At 41.8% G+C, this 16,903-nt stretch overlaps 1 pseudogene; it reads right to left on the bottom strand.

The window, feature by feature from the left end:
- Positions 1-1,412: 1,412 nt before the first annotated feature.
- LOC118857991 lies at positions 1,413-14,177 on the bottom strand (annotated as a pseudogene).
- Positions 14,178-16,903: the final 2,726 nt, after the last annotated feature.

Genomic DNA, 16,903 nt, shown 5'->3' with positions numbered 1-16,903 from the left:
TTTAAAACTCTGGTTTTCCTGACTCCAAGCCCTACTACCTATCTACTGAGCCAAGCAGCTTACCTTAAAAGGATGGTCATTTAACCTGAGTATAGTCATAGCATTTTAAATTGAGAGATGAAAGGGATTTCAGCGCCCATCCAGTCTACCCCCTCCCCCACTCCATTTTATAGATAAGGAAACTGAGTCCTGGCAAAGGAGTTAACACAGGTGGTAAGTATCAAAGACAGCATTTGAACTCAGGGTTTCAGACTCCAAAATTAGCAATCTTTCCTTTTTGCCCATCTGTCTCCTTTCCTTAGAGGAAATTATATCTTTAACAATAGATGAGAAGCAGCAGAAGGAAGAAGTGGGCTTTCTTCTAGGTGCCCTAATTGAGAGGTGAGGGGGAAAGGGGCTGTCCCCAACCTCAGGTTGCAGTATTGCGGAAGATCTCCTAGATTTCCCTATAACTTACACCAGGGCTATCCAACCTTAGGTTTTTATTGAAACAATAGACGATATATTTCGATTTGCCATTTTAGGGAGAGCTCTGTGGTAGCTCGGCTTCCATTACTAAAGCATGTATGTAAATTTCTATACTTGTAGGCAGGCCACATAAATCACACTGCGGGCCTCATGCGGCTGGCAGGTCACATTTTGGACAGCCCTGACTTACACCAATTAGATGCTCTTCCCCAGAAAGAATGTCAGTGGAAAATGTGTTCTTGAGCCAGGCAACTGAACTAACCTATTTGGGTTTCTTTTCCGTATCTATCATTTTCATTATTACTGTTATAATACATGATCTCCTTTGGTCACCTTCCTAGAACTTGAGAGATGAAAGGGGCCTTAGAGAGCATATAATCCAATCCCTTAATTTTATAGATGAAGAAATTGAGGTCTGGACAGGTTAAGTGAGTTGCCTAAGGGCACACAAAAGGGAGGTTGAAAAGGTAAGACTAGAATCCAAGTCTTCTGGGGTCTCTTAGGCTCGCCAGAGCTTTTTCCACTACACCAAGCTAGTTCTCTTGCTGTGACGCCTCATCACTCCAGATGTCCATGCTAAGTTCTTGTTCACAATGTGTTGTGATCTTCTTATTCCAACCATGCGCCTCTCCTTTGTCCTATGTGTGAATTCATGATGTTGAATTCATTAGAGACTATGGAGTTCCAGGACTTGCAACCATATACCAAGACTGGGAAAATACTGGTATTATAAAGGGAAGCCTTCATTTCAGGGAAACGTTGGGGTAGGTATAATTAAAATAATTTTACCGTATCACAAAGGTTATCTCTTTCCTCTCTTCTTCCTCTTTTTCAATTCTGGGATCGATATGTTGTCTAAGACAAATACATTGGGGTGCCACCATCCTATGTCATCCAGCAAACTGTGTATCATAGTCAATCAACCAAAGAGCATTTATTAGCAGCTAAGTACAGTGCTGCGCACTGGGGATACAAGAGCAAAAACGGAATTGTCCGTGCCCTCAAGGAGTTTACTTGCTATCGGGAGGAAAAACATGTACATAAATACAAGTATATACAAAGTAAAGGGGGCAGGGGAAGCAGGTGGGAGGAACTGGAAGGTGTCACTTGAGCAGTTTTGAGAAGTACATTCCGGAGATGGGGTACAGCTAGTGCAAAGACATGGAGGCAGCTAGGCAGCGACTTGGAGTCCGAAAGACCCGAGTGCAAACCCTGCCTCAGACATTTTGTGATCCTGGGCAGGTCACTTAACCTCTCAGCCTCAGTTTCCTCATCTGTAAAGTGGAGATAATAACAGTACCTACTTTGCAGGGTTGTTGTGAGCGTTAAATAACATGTGTAAAGTTCCTTGCAAACCTTAAAGAGTCATATGAATACAAGATAATGATGACAAAGATGATGATAATGACGATGAAGATGACTACAGGTAAAATGTCCTGTTAGGAATAGCAAGAAAGTCCGTGGTCTGAACAACAGGCATTCTTCACCCTCTTGCGTTGGGGTTTTTTTCTCTGTTATTTACAGGCCAGATTCTTTTGAGTGGTTGTGGCTCTCATCCAGGAAACTCTGCAGTGTTCCAGAATTTGATAAAATCGGTACAATGTCTGCTAACAGAAAGATCTGGAGCACCTCACCAGGTGTAGGGAATATCTCTGTGACACGGATTTTATGCCGTATTTCCTCCACAATAGTGGCAAACACCTTAGGAAGCTTACATCTCACTGTTTCATACCTCCTCTGATATTAATGATCACAAAGTCATCAAACAAGGTCATCCTTGTTATTTCAAGAATTCTTGAATAATGTTGATATATGCATGGGGCTATATTGTTAGAGGAAGGCATTTAAGGTGGCCAATAAAATTAAATGTTTTTGCATAGTGAACAAACAAGTATAGTCGGATCTTGAACTCTCTTTATCCTTCAGTTAATTCTATGATGATTAATATGTTTGACTTTGGAACTTCACTTCTGAGATGGAACCAATTCTCTTCTAACTTAGCTAGGATGCTCTTAAGGTTCCTTAATAGGTGGAGAGAATGTTCTCATAAAAATTTTATGTAGAGGGAAAATAGTCATATAAGTCAGTAGTTAATGTTCTCAGGCATCTTTTGAGGGATAAATCTGAGGTTTTATTTTAATGCCTTTGGCAACTTCTGCTTCAGATGCCATGAGACTCTACCTCAATGCCCTCACATTTATATAACCTCCAATTGAAGCCTCTTCTGTGTATACAGAATCTAGTCCATCTATTTTTCCCACATCAGCTCTCTTCAGGGTTATCTCTACACCCTCTGTAAGCATATCTGCGATGGTGATACTAGAATCCAAGTGTGATGGCTCCACTGTACTGGATGGCAAAAAAAAAAAAAAGTTTGCTATAAAAATCTTTGTACATTTTTTCCATTTTTTATCTGTTTATTCTTCCCCTTCCACTTTCATCATTAAATGCCTTTGCTAAGTTGAATACCTTTCCCTATCTTGTCTGCTTCTCTCTCTAGGTGATATGGGGACTTGAGGTTCAGTTTCCTTTGTTTCCCCACTACTCTAGTGTAACCCAAGTTCCAAAGCCCATTGGTATGGGACTTTGTCCTGACTGGTGGAGATCAATGGCCCAAAACTGTGTGCGGGGTAGGACAGAGTTGGAGAGCAAAAGAGAAGTGAGGCTCTTTGAGTCTTCAGGTTCTTCAGGCTTTGAACACTGTACTCACCAGACAATGTCCACACCTGTGTGAGGAGTGAGGCAGAGTCGGTGAAAGCGAGCAAAAGGAGGGCAACAGGCTTTCAAATCTCTTCAGTGTCTTTGGGCTCTGAAGCTTCAGGAGGTTCTGTCTTCCAGTTTCAAGAGAAAAAAATGGAAGATGCCAACTGCACTTAAGTTTGCTGAAGGAAAAAACTCTGGGAAGAAGCCAACACGAGAGCAGCTAGCAGCCTCCATCATGTCCCTGCCCCGGCTTGTTGCAATAGAAACTTTAAAGGATTCCCTCTTGGGTGAGATCTCTTGGTTGAGCAGAGTTTTCTTGTTCCCAGTGGAGGAGATCCTTCACTCTGTTGTCTGCTGTATGTTCTCTGATGCGCACTTTCTCTGGTTCCTGTTTTGCTGTCCACTTGGATAAATGGGTTTCTTTGCTACTTCCTATGTTTGCTCATTATGGAATTGGTATTTGGGAGGAAGGGAGTCAAGCCTTGGATCTAAAGTTTGGATCTCTCTTTCCCCATTAAGAAAAAATGATCAGAGGTTTAACTTGAACCTGAAAACCACATCCCCTGAATCGGGGGGGGGGGGGGGGGGGGGAGGAGTGGGAGGGGCCTGCAGCCTCAAAGCTGAAGGTTCCACACTCCTGCAAACTAATAATATTTAAGGAAGCGAATTCTAGCCCAGAGAAAAGCAGCCCCAATTTCAATCTGGCCCCAATCTCCTGCTTCCTCTCCTGGCAGGAAATAAATTCTCCCCTGGAGAACGGTGGGGGGAAAAGAGGCCAGTGATGTCTCCTCTGCCTCTCTTCAATCCACACAACAATATTCTGGCACTACATGGGGAATATGCTACATGAACATTGACTCAAATCATTGCTGAATCTACAGAGAATGGAAACTTCACTGATTAACATAAAGAATATTTTCTTTGGAAAATCCCTCTGTCAATGATTATGATGACCTGTCAACAACAAACAAGGATAGTAGGGAGAGTAGGGGACAAGAGTGAGTAAAAGCAAGTGGGATGAGAGAAACAGAGAGAAAAATGAGATTTAGCTAAAATAAGATCTTGAAAATACCTTCAAGAATTTTATTCTTGGTATTGTATTATTGTATTATTCTAAGGTATTGTAGAAGGGGAAGAAAGGACCTAGAAGCCTCTGACCTGGGCTAAACCTACCTTTTTCTGGTCCCCTTGTCTGAGAAGACCATAAAGCAATATTATGTATGACCCAGAGCTGCATCATTATTGCAAGGGATGCTTCCTCCCCCACAACACTGCACTGCAGCTGATACTGAGGGCTCAGTGTTACTGAATGTTTTATTTTTATTTTCTTTAATGAACAACACATCAGTGGGAACTGTATTCTCTTTCTGCCCAACAATCCCTCACTGATTTCTCTTGTCCTTTTGTTTTGTTTTTAGCTATTTCTCGAGGAAGCATGAGTAAGTTACTTCTATTTCTTTCATTATTATAATAATATTTGCTGTCAAGAGGACCTTTCCATGTCATGTCAGTATCAGTGGGCTCAAGGTTACTGAGGGTTCTGTTTCCAATGTCCTTCTATGAAAAGCATATTAGCGGGAACTGTCTTCTACCAGAAAGGATTTATTTCTCTATTTTGTTGTTTGCTTGTTTGTTTGTTTGTTTTTTTAGCTCTCCCTCATGGAGCCATTGGTAAGTTATTTCATTGTCTCTCTCTACTCTGATATTTTTAGAGTATAAGGGGGACCTTTCTCTACTATTCCTGTTCCTGTTTCCAGGTAATTCAGGGGCTTCAGGCTCAATTTCTCTTGCCTTCCCCATTACAAAGCCTTTCCCTAATTATTGGAGTCTATAGAAAATGAAAACCTTTTTTGATTAACATAAAGAAGAAAGGCCAATGGAATATCCCTGTGGCAGTGGTAATGATAATTTATCAATAACCAACAAAGAGGTTCTGAAATAACAGAGGAAGGGGAAAGGCAAAATAAAATGAGCAAATTACTTAATCTCCCTGGTCCTCAGTTTCTTCCTCTGTAAAATGAAGGGGTTGTACTATGGTCTCTGAGGTCCCTTCCAGCTCTTGACCTATTAACCTGATGAGTAAAAATGAAAGAAATGAAGACAGGTTTACCTATGGTGAGATATTAAAGAACACCAATCTTTTTCCATAAAGAAGACAGAGAACCAAATGACTTCAACCGTAAGTTGTACCCAATGCATTTCAGTTTCTCTAGTCCAAAAGAGGTTTTAAAACAACCTTTCTGCCCAGGGCTGAATCATCCCCACCCACTCTGCTCTGTAGCTAACACAAAGAGTTTGGCATTACTGGGAATTCCATTTCTGATGTTCTTTTATGAAAGTGTACCAATGGAAACTGTGATCTCCTGCCACTTCACTTATTTGGCTCTGCTTAGGGAAGTTATTCCTTTTCTTTAGTCTTTCCAGTGTCCTTGCAATGTAATACCCTTTCTATTTCTAATTCCAGGGGACGTGGGGGTGTGAGGCTCAGTTTCTCTAGCTTCATCCCTCAGGCAGCTCGGCCATAACTTAATGTTGAGTTTTTGAAAAACGGAAAAATCTGCTAATTGACAGATAAGGAAAAACTGATGAATATCCATCCTGGTAATGATTAGGTTGGTTTGTCAACAACCAAAAAGAATATTCTGAAATAACGGGAAGGAAAGAAAGACTAAGAGGGGATGTGTGAGAGAAATGGAAGCAGAAATGAAATTTTTTCAGGAGTAAGATCTCAATAATGTCCTCAAGAGAGCCCATTTTTCTCATGAACAGAGGAAAGGGAACAGAAGGGACAGAAGCCTCTCGCCTTGGCTGTAATCAGATTCACTAAACTAGGAGAGCTCTATAACAACCCTGCTACCTAGAGCTAACATCATCTTAACAGATGGTGCTTAATCTGCTGCCACCATGAATTGCAACTGATACAGAGGGCTTGGGAGTTACTGAGAATCTTATTTCAAATATTCTTCTATGGGAGAAATATGAGTGAGAACTATATCCTCTTGACAAACGATCGCTTACAAATTTTTTGTTCTTTTTTTTTTTTTTTAGCTCTACCTCCAGGAACTATTAGTAAGTTACTTCCTCATCTTTCTTTATTCTGGTGTTACAGGGGACCTTCCTCTGCCCTGCCTATTCCTCTTTCCACAAGATAAAGAGCTCCTATGGAATAAAAACCCTAATAATTAACACACAGAAATGTAACCACCAGGTGGCAGCATCAAGCAAGGCAAACAGCTGTAACTTACTAAGAAGAAATTCACACAGCTTCAAGCAGGCATAGCTTTCTCAGCAACTCATTCTCCTTCCTTTGGCGGAAATGTAGTTTTCTTAGCAGTTCACCCTCCCCACCCCCACCCCCCCCCAACTCTCATCATCACCATCGTCATCATCATGATGGATGGTTTAACCCCCCACCCACTCCGCACTACAGCTAATACAAAGGGGTTGGCATTAGTGTTCCATTAGAGTTCCATTTCCAAAGGAAAATACATCTTCCCTTGCTCTGGGTCAGTCTTTTGGCGAGAATCAAAATGAGGGTTGCCAAAAAAAAAAGGTAAATTTCCTCGTGATAATTATGATGGCGTATCAAAAACCAAGAAGAATATTCTAAAATAACAGAGAGGGGGAAAGGGAGACTAAAAAAAGGAAGAATGAAAGAAATGGAGACAAGAATGTGGTTTAGCCATACTAAAATATTGATAGATCCCTCAAGAATTTCAATCCATCTCATCAAATAGAGGAAAGTAAAGGGTGGTACCAGATGCTCATACCCTGTACTGGACTGAGAGGAATCTGAAACAGCCAGGGTTGCATGATCATAGGCAGGGGATGCTTAAACCTCACCTCCCCACACTGTAGTTGATACAGAGGTCTTGGAGCTAATGGAGGTTTCTGATGTTCTTCACTTGAAAACATTCTAGATGGTTTTTTTTTTCCTGCCAGACATTCCCTCATTGATTTCTGAGGTTTTTTTGTTTTGTTTTGTTTTGTTTTCATTTTTAGCTATTCCTCACGGAGCCATTGGTAAGTTACTTCCTTCTCTTTTCTACTCTGGTGTCTTTTTTTTTCCTACAGTATCAGGGACCTTTCTCCATAATGCCTGTTGCTGTTTCCAAATGATAGATAAATTAGGCTCAGTTTTTCTTTCTTCCCTATTGCCCAGTCTTGCCCAACAGTCTATAAAAAGTGGAACCCCTTCTGATTAAAGAAGAAATACGAGTGGGATATTTCCTGGTAGTGATTAAGACGGTTTGTCAACAACCAATAAGGGTATTCTGAAATAACAGAGGGAGGGGAAAGGGGGAATAAAAACAGGAGGCATGAATCAGATTTTAAAATAGAGGCAGTGGAGCAGCTAGGCGGCACAGTGAGTAGAACACTGGCCCTGGAGTCAAGAGGACCTGAGTTCAAATGCAGCCTCAGACACTGGACACACTAGATGTGTGACGTTGGGCAAGTCATGTAACCCCAATTGCCCTGCCTTTCCCCCTCAAAAAAAAAAGTAAAATAGAGGCAGCAATGAGGTTTAGCAAGAGTGAGATTTTATTACTACCCCCAAGTTTTCCTCTGTTTCAGCGGACTGGAGTTGGGGCAGGGAGAAGGAAGGGAAAGCAGGGAGCCAGAGACCTTTAGCCCGGGTTAGGTCTCATGCTTTTCAGTTTCTCTAGACTCAGAGACCTCTGCATCATTGTAGCTGGGGATATTTAACCTCCCACCCCCCTGTACTGCGGCTACTTCAGAGGGCTTAGTGTGACTGGAGGGGTACAATTTCTTATAGTCTTCAATAGAAAGCATATCAGTGGGGGCTGTGTTCTCTTTCTACCAGGGGAAGGGGAGGGAATACACATTTATATAGTACCTACTATGTGGCGGACACTATGCTAAGGGTTTATCTTATTTGAGCCTCACAATGACCCTGGGAGGTAAGTGCTATTACGATCCCCACTTTATAGTTGAGGAAATTGTGGCAGACTTGTTAAATGACTTGTACAGGGTCACACAGCCAGTAAGTGTCTAAGGTCAAATTTGAACTCAGGTCTATCTGACTCAATGCCCAATGCTCTATCCACTATGCTACCAATCAACCAACCAAAAACTATTTAAGGTCCCACTTTGCTCCAGGCACTGTGCTAAGTATTGGGGTTACAAAAAGAGGGAAAAGACAGTCCTCACTGATTTCTCTGTTTTGTTTTTTAGCTATTCCTCAGGGAACCATGGGTAAGTTATTTGGCTGCCTTTACTTTACTCTGTTGTCCTTACTTCATCTGCCGTATCTGTTTCTATTTCCAGGCAATGTAAGAACTCAAGGTTCAGTTTCTCTTGCTCTCCATCACCCAGCATTACATACAGTTAACTGCAAATTCTGTGGAAAAAGTAGAAACTCCATTGATTAACATAAAGAGGAAAGAACCAGTAAAATATGTGTATCTACATAATGTTCTGGTGTATATATACATATATGTGTGTATACACATCTACATATACATATGTATGTGCATATATGTATATCTATGTCTATATAGTGAGATATAGATACACACATACATATGCTTTTTTTCTAGTATTCCCTGGTAGTGATGATGATGGCTTTTTCAACAATTTTAAAAGGATGTTCTGAAATGAGAAAATAGAAGTTGGTGAGAGAAGGGGTAATAAAAACAACAAAAGAAATGAGGGACATAAGGGGCTGGAATTAGTTTGGGGGTTTTTTTTTCCAAAAGACACTGCCACAAAGACCCTAAAGCTGGCATCCAAAGTTGAAGTTTACAGGGAGGTAAATTTCAGCTAAAAATGTTCTAAGAGTTAAAGGTATCAAAATCCAGTGTGTCACCCCTTTCCTATCCCTAAAAATGTTCAAGCAAAAACTAGATAACCTTTTTCGGGAATGTTGTAATGGAATTCCTTCATTGTCCAATGGGAGGTTGTATACAATGACCTCCCAGATCCCTTCTGATTTTATAAGCTCCCAGAAGAAGTGCTGGGCCAGCACTACTGAATTATCTGGGTGATTTCTTTCTTAGCTATATCTGAGTCGAGCATCAGTGAGTTCTTTGCTTTTGACACAATAACCTTCCATCACTTACAGTGAATGGGAGACCTTTCCCTTCCTTTCCCTTATGGGAGTTTGTCTTAATGCAGGCTCAGGGAGGTTCAGGAGTGTGTCTTAATTAAGACTTAGGAAAGTTCGGGATATAAAAAAGAAAAGAAAGAAAAACAAACCAAGACAGTAAAGTGAGCCAGTTTTATTGAAGGGAGATGAAAGGGAAGTCAGGGAGAATGGACTAGAGTTCTGAGTAGAGTTAGGCACCCCCTGGGATCCCAGAGGGAATGAGGCACTTTCTCTGGTGCTGATTCAATGCTAGGGGATGAGGGAGGCATTGACAGAGAAACTCCTGGGGAATTAGCAGCTAGTAGATATTCAAACTCCCTGCCAGCAAGAAAGGGGCTTGAGATAGTCTTATGTGTTGTTCTTGTTCATCTTCCTCTGACAGGATGACTCAGGGGATTTTGAGCTCCTCCTCAGCTTCTTCTACTCATTACCTAACACAAGAAACGTTACCCTCATTTCTCAGCCGTTCTAAGTTTAGCCATCACCCTGAAAGTGTATAGGCAACTATAGATCTGGGGAAAGCCCAAACTCCAGAGGTTAACATGAAACCTGACATGTGATTTCCTGGATTTCAAGATCTCCCAAAGAGAAAACTCATTCCACCAGTGCAGATGGGCATGTACTCTGCAGCTTTTATCCTGGAGAGCTGCCCAGAGTCAAAGAGTCAGTTTGTGTCAGAGATGGTGTTTGGGGCCAAGTCCTCTCCACTCTGAGGCTAGCTCTCTAGTCAGTATTCTACACTGCCTCTTAACATAAATAAAAAAAAATTAGAAAAAAAGCAGTCCCTGGTGGTGTCTATAAAAGAGGACTAAAGAGAAGGGAAATGGAGACAGCACAGTTTAAGGCAGAGTGAAATCCTGCTAGCCTCCTGAAGCTCGCTGAAAATTTAGTGCCTGAAACTGAGGGTGAACCATTCCTGTGTTTCTTTTTTTCTTTCTCCAAACGCCACTCAGATTAAGCAGTGGAATGAAAGTAGCCTACACAAGGCCACAGAACAATAGTGGGTGATGGTGAATCCTCCCATCAGGCTTCCACCTGATCTTGCCAACTATCACCCACAAGCATCCCACATCCGTGTTCATGATCGCAGGAAAATCCTTTATCTGACCAAAATTTGTTGTCATTTCACCGCCTTGAAACTCCAAAGCCTGTTTGTTGTTCATCTTTACTAAGATCTCCACCTCTAGGATCTCCAGTTCAGCTCTACATTGTTCTTTTCTCTCCAGTCCCTGTTCTCTAATCACCAACCTTGCCCTGCCAAATCCCCACCATCTGTTACATTTGCTTCTATTCACTAGCTGCTGAATAAAACTGGAGAAAAATCACAAGCCATGCTGACTGGGTCCACTAAAAATCTGGGTAACATAATCTCAGCTAGACTTTCAATTTGCAAGGAAATGCTTTTACGTGATCCCAATCAATTCACTTCTACTCAGGACAAAGGCTCCCCCCACCCTTTTCATCCTCCCTCAAAACTCCCAACACTCTCCCCTCCCTCACTCTCTCAGCTGAGAACATTGTTTCGTATTTCACCGACAAACAAGGCACGCTCTTCTCCCCTCCTCCTCATCTCGAATTATCCAGATGTCTTCTGCCACCATCTCCTCCTTCGCTCTCGTCTCACATGAAGACGTGGCCCTTCTCCTTGCCAAGGCAAACCCCACTATATGCACAAGTGATTCTATTCCACTCCATCTTTCCCAGCAGATTGCTCCTCTATCTCCCCTGCTGTCTCACTAATCTTCAATCTCTCTCTGTCTACTGGCTACAGACATGTGCATGCGTCCCCCATCCTCAAAAATTCCTCACTTGATCTGTCCATCCCTGCTAGCTATCATCCCATTTCTTTCCTTCCTATCTTGGCTACACTCCCTGAAAAGGCCATCTACAATAGGTACCTCCATTTGCTGCTTTCTTACTCTTAATTCTCAACAATCTGGCCTTCAACCTTGTGGTTCAACTGAAATGTTCTCTCCAAAGTTACTCTTAACTGCCAAATCTTTTTTTCTATTGGTCATATTTGTATTTTTTTTATTAATTCATTTATTTTTAGTTTTCAACATTCAGTTCCATAAGCTTTGGAGTTTTAAATTTACTTTGCCTCCCTTCCCTCTCCCCTTCCCATGACGGTGTGCAATCTGATATAGTCTCTACATATACATTCGTATTATACATATTTTCACATTAGTCATGTTGTTAAGAAGTTAATTCCTAAATCTAATGGCCTTTTCTAAGTCTTCCTTCTTCCTGACCTCTAAGCTTTTGTGACACTTCTTTTTCCTGGCTTTCCCCCTAACTGTTTGGTTGCTCCTTCTCAGTCAGTCTCTCAGATCCAGGTCTTACCCACTAATTGTGGGTGTCCCCCAAGGCTCTGTCCGGATCCTCTTCTCTCCTTCTCAGTAATTTTTAGTTGTGTCTGACTCTTCATGACCCCTTTTGGGGGTTTTCTTGCCAAAATTACTGGAGTGGGTTGCCATTTCCTTCTCCAGCTGATTTTACAGATGAGGAAACTGAGGCAAACAGGGTTAAGTGACTTGGCCAGGATCACACAGCTGTTAAGCGTGAGGCCAGATTTGAATTCAGGAAGATGAGTCTTCCCAACTCCAGGCCTGGCACTCTATGCATTGCACCACCTACTGCCCCCAAACCAAAGGTTTTTGAATTTGATGACGAAGGTTGTTGTTGAGTCATTTCGGTTGTGTCCAATTATTCCTTATCCCTTTTGGGGGTTTTCTTGGCAAAGATACTAGAATGGTTTGCCATGTCCTTCTCCAGCTCATTTTACAGACAAGTAACTGAGGCAAACAGGGCTAAGTGACTTGCCCAGGGTCACATAGATAGTAAGCGTCTGAAGATGAGCCACCTTGTCTTCTCCCTCTATACTATTTTGTTCAGGGATCTCATTAGCTCCCATGAATTCACTTATCACCTCTATGCCAGTGATTCTCAAATCTATTTATCCAGCCATAACCTCTCTACTAATCTCTAGTCTCACCTTGAACTAGACACCTTGAACTGTTTGTTCCATAGATATTTTAAGTCAATATGTTTAAAATTTGAACTCACAATCTCTCCCCAAAAGCCAACCCCACTTCCTAACTTCACTATTACTATCCAGGACACTGCCATTCTCCCAGGATCACCACCTAGGTGTCATCTTTAGTTTCTCACTCTCCATATCCAATTTGCTGCCAAATCCTGTTGATTCTACCTTCAAAATATCTCTTGAATACACCCCCTTCTCTCTTCTGACATTGCCACCACCCTGGTATAGGCCTTTATCACCTTGAACCTAGACTTTTGCAATAGCCTGTTGATTGGCCTACCTGCCTCAAGTCTCTTCCCGTTCCGGTCCATCCTATACTCATCGGACAAAGTGATCTTTTTCTTTCCTTTAATTATCCATTAAGTTAAAATAGGTCAAGAAATGTGTTAAACTTTCAGCATTAGCCAGCATGTGATTTTTTAGGTACAGATAATTCCAGTTGTGGATTACTCTGGCTCCTGGGGGCTTCTCCTATGTCCTGCTGATTGTTTTTTGGCCAACTCAGGGCAAATGAGCCCTCCTACTAAAGGACAGATGGTAAACAGAGAAAGACTGTCAAACTCAAAGCAACTAATTTTTCTTACTCGTTAACAGCTCTGCAAAGAGGGTTTGTTGAAGGCAAAATACTGGAACAAATGGATTTTCTTTATTCATGATGTCTTAATTTCTCTCCTGTTACTGAAGGGAAAAATGAAGTTGACTGTTTTCTATTGCAATGTGCCCTACATGCGTAAGAGTCATTATTCCCAAACACTCCACCAATGTTCCCCTTTCCTTCCATCTCATTCCCTGCCTTAAATGTGCCAGGCTGTGCTTTAAGATTGACGAGAGTACACTACTCTATCCCCAAAGTTGAAAAAGAAATTGTCACAAATCTACGTACAAGCAAAATAGGTTTACTGGGATGTCTTTAGTCACAGTTGAAAGTGGCAGTATTGAAAACATAAACATATGGAAACAATTGCCAAAACCTAATTTCTTACATGAGAAAAATCATACATTTTGTAATCATTAACTGAATGATTACCATCCCTTTCTACATAATGTTTCATCTCTCTACATATACTTCTTAGCCCCCACTCTATCCCTGAACTTGATGCAGTAATCCCTACCTCTAGTGTTCAGCAGGAAATTGTGTTAAGTGTAAATATCACATCATTTAACTCTAAATACAAATAATGTATTGGCAAGTATCTAGTTTCAAATTAGGCTCCTAAAAGATGGCAAAGTAGATGCTTCTGTTTTAAAAATAAATTAATGAAAACATATTTTGGTGATGAGAAGGACTTGTCAATGTTCCAATTTAAACTGGACGCTCGCCTCTTTTTACTTCTTGAAAAAAAAGAACTTTTGGAAGTCATATGCCTATTTCATTAAATTGTGCAGCAATTTTCTTTTCTTTTTTTTCTCAGAATTGTTTTTATTTTAGATCTCTGGTCACTGCCAAATGAAGTCCAATATTTCGGGACAGTAGGAATGATAATCATTAGCAAGACAGTAAGACCAACCAAAGCCACGGTGGCCTTCATTTTGCACCCCTGCCACCACATTTGTCTCCGAAGCCCTTTAGATCTGTCGCATTATCTGATAAGCTTTCTGATTTGTCCAGTCTCTCTCCTCCTTCAATCGCTTTTGTTTATTCTCTTGAATGACATCACTTACTTCATCCACCTGATTCTCTATATGCCTAATTTTGTCATTCCAAGGTCCAGATTTTGGTTCAGATGGGCCCCTTAGGAAAAAAAATCCTCTTCTTCATCTAAATCTTTTTCCAAAAAGATTTCTCCTTTCACTTTTCATGGAGCCTGTGACATCATCATCGTGTAGGTGCTTCTTGAATTTAGAAGGCATCTTTATTACTCAAAAAGTTGTTTTCCTCTTCTCAGATTTAACAGGCAGATATATACCACTTGGGTGCCCCTTGGAGCCAGGCTAGGCTAGGCCAGGAAGTGAAGGAAAGAAGGAAGGAGGAAAGGGAGAAATGGCTTTGGTGAGGACATAGCATCAACCACAACACTCCTCTGCTGCTTCCCATCCCCCAGCCCCAACCAGTGAGCATCCAGGCACTCCCAGGTCCGACCGTGGCACTCACACACATACACACACTCCTCCCTACTCAATAAACTCCAGTGGCTCCCTATTACTCCAGAATCAAATATAAAATCCTCTTTTTAGCTTCAAAGCCCTACCTTTCCAGTCTTCTTAGACTTTACTCCCCTTCACAGATTCTGTGAGCCAGTGATCCCAGACTCCTTGCTCCTTGCTCTGAATGCTACACTCCATCTCCCGGCTGTGAGAATTATCACTAGCTGTTCCCCATCCCTGGAACTGTCTCCCCACAGCTTTCTGCCTCCTGGCTTCCTTCAAGTCTCTGCTCAGGTCTTACTTTTGCCAAGAAGTCTTTCCCCGTCTTTAATCTTAGTGCTTTCCTGCTGAAGTTCTCCCCACATTTTCCCACACTGTCTATACCTTGTTTGTACATGTCTGTTTGGATGTTATCTCCCCGCTAGACCGTGAGCCCCTTGACAGCAAGGACTATCTTTTGCCTTTCTTGGCCTTCCCAGTGCTTAGCATAGCACCTGGCACATATTAGGTGCTTAATAAGTGTTTGGTTTGGTTTTGTGGTTTGTTGTTTCTAACTGACCAACCACGTAATTGCACTGTAACTGAGGAGCACAGAAGCAGGAGAGCAAAGGAGCCCCATTTCAGACACTCCAGAAAATGTATTAGGGAGAACTTGGTTCTTGTGCCAAACAATTCTCTGTTTTTTTTCAGGTGAATCTGCAAGAAGCTATTGTAAGTATTTTCCTTCCTCAGACTAGTGTCCTTTGGTCTCCTGAGACGTGTGTGTAGATGTAGGAATTGCTGCATAGGGGAAGTAGGGGAGAGTATTCTCTGGTCTGCTGTTTCTTATAAAATGCAGAGGGGAGAAGGGGAAGGGAGAGGATTGAAATTCTTCTTTCTCAGTCTCTTGCTTCCCAATTAAGGGTCAGTCCTACAGGGCCACGGGATCTAAGTTTATAAGTTATCTTAAAGATCACCTAAGTGTAATCCCTTCATTTCAAGGATGAGGAAAAAGAGACCTATAAATTAAATCAGGGGTGGGGAACCTCCAGACTACACGTGGCTTTCTAAGTCCTTGGGTGTGGCCTTTTGACTGAGTCCAATCCCCAGAAAGGATTTGTTCTGTAAAACTTGGACTCAGTCAAAAGGCCACACCCAAGGATCTAGAAAACCATGCGTGGTCTTGAGGCCTAGGTTCCCCACCCCTGAGTTAAATGATTTATCCAAGGTCCTATAGCTAAAAATAACAGAGCTGAGCTCTAAACCAGACTTCAGATTCTTTCCGCTACAATCTGCTACCTCTCTTGTGCCTGGCATCTTCCTAACTTAATGACTGGGGAGAAGTGAAACACTTCACAGAATAATCTTTAAAATAAAAAGAAGAGGACAAGGTTCCTGATGCTTTTCGCCTCACCAGGATGATTCTCATTCCACGCAATAAATAGTCTCATTCTTAGGGAACAGCTAAAGAAAGGGCAAGGGCAAGCAGCCTCTACCCTACCCTTTTCAGATGAATTAGAGTGAGAAGCTCTGATGCCACCCTACAACCCAGGGCTGCCTCATGAAAACCAACAGCGTTAAATGTCTCCACGTCACTGCAGCATTTCTGACATGGGCTGGGGGTGGGGGATCAGTGCTAGTGGGGTTCCCATTTCTAATGCTTTCCCCTTGAAGTTTCACTAGGAACTGTGTTGTTCTTGGACCCAACAACCATTTCTGATTTCTCTGTGACTATATCTGTTTTATTTGGGTTTTTTAGGGGAGAAGTTTTTGTGGGGGTTTTAAGTGCTATCCCAGACAATAGCAAATTCAAGTTCTTTATCTTAGTATTAACTTTGTTGTCTTCATGGCCACCTGGTTCAGGAGTTACAAGGACTAGAAAGTGCGCGCTCTCTCTCTCTCTCTCTTTCTCTCTCTCTCTCCCTCTCTCCCCTCCCCCCCTCCTTCTTGCTCTCTCTCTCTCTCTCTCTCAAGGATAGTAATGTTTGGCCCAAAAGAGCAGAATTCGAATAACTAGGTGGGGACTGAAGCCCAAGAGCAATGAGAAGATTGTGAGAAAACAGGCTAATCTGAAAGAGTCTAAGTCTTCTGACCTGGAGAAATTGGATCCTATAGCACTGAAAGAAGGAAACGGAACAAGCATTTCTATGGTGTCTACTATGTGCAGGCACTTTTTTTAATTACTTCATTTGATCCTCACAACAATGCTGTGAGATAGGTGCTATTACAATAGGTGCTATTTACAGTTTGAGAAAACTGAGGCAAACAGGTTAAGTGACTTACCCAAGGTCACACAGTAAGTATCTGAGTTTACATTTGAACTCAGGTCTTTCTGACTCCAGGCCCAGCACTCTATACATCGCACCAGTAGCTGCCGCTAAATTGCCAGCAAGTCTCAAGTTATGTCCTCAGGCATAAGGTAGAAGTATGGAGATCCAATTTCACCAAAAAAAAAAATGAAAGGAGAGAAGAAATATTTCACCTCTGAATGATCTGCTTTATTAAATTTCCAG

The sequence above is a fragment of the Trichosurus vulpecula genome, chromosome 7 (genome assembly GCF_011100635.1).
Source record: "Trichosurus vulpecula isolate mTriVul1 chromosome 7, mTriVul1.pri, whole genome shotgun sequence".
Lineage (NCBI taxonomy): Eukaryota > Metazoa > Chordata > Mammalia > Diprotodontia > Phalangeridae > Trichosurus > Trichosurus vulpecula.
This window is presented reverse-complemented; position numbering and strand designations above follow the sequence as displayed.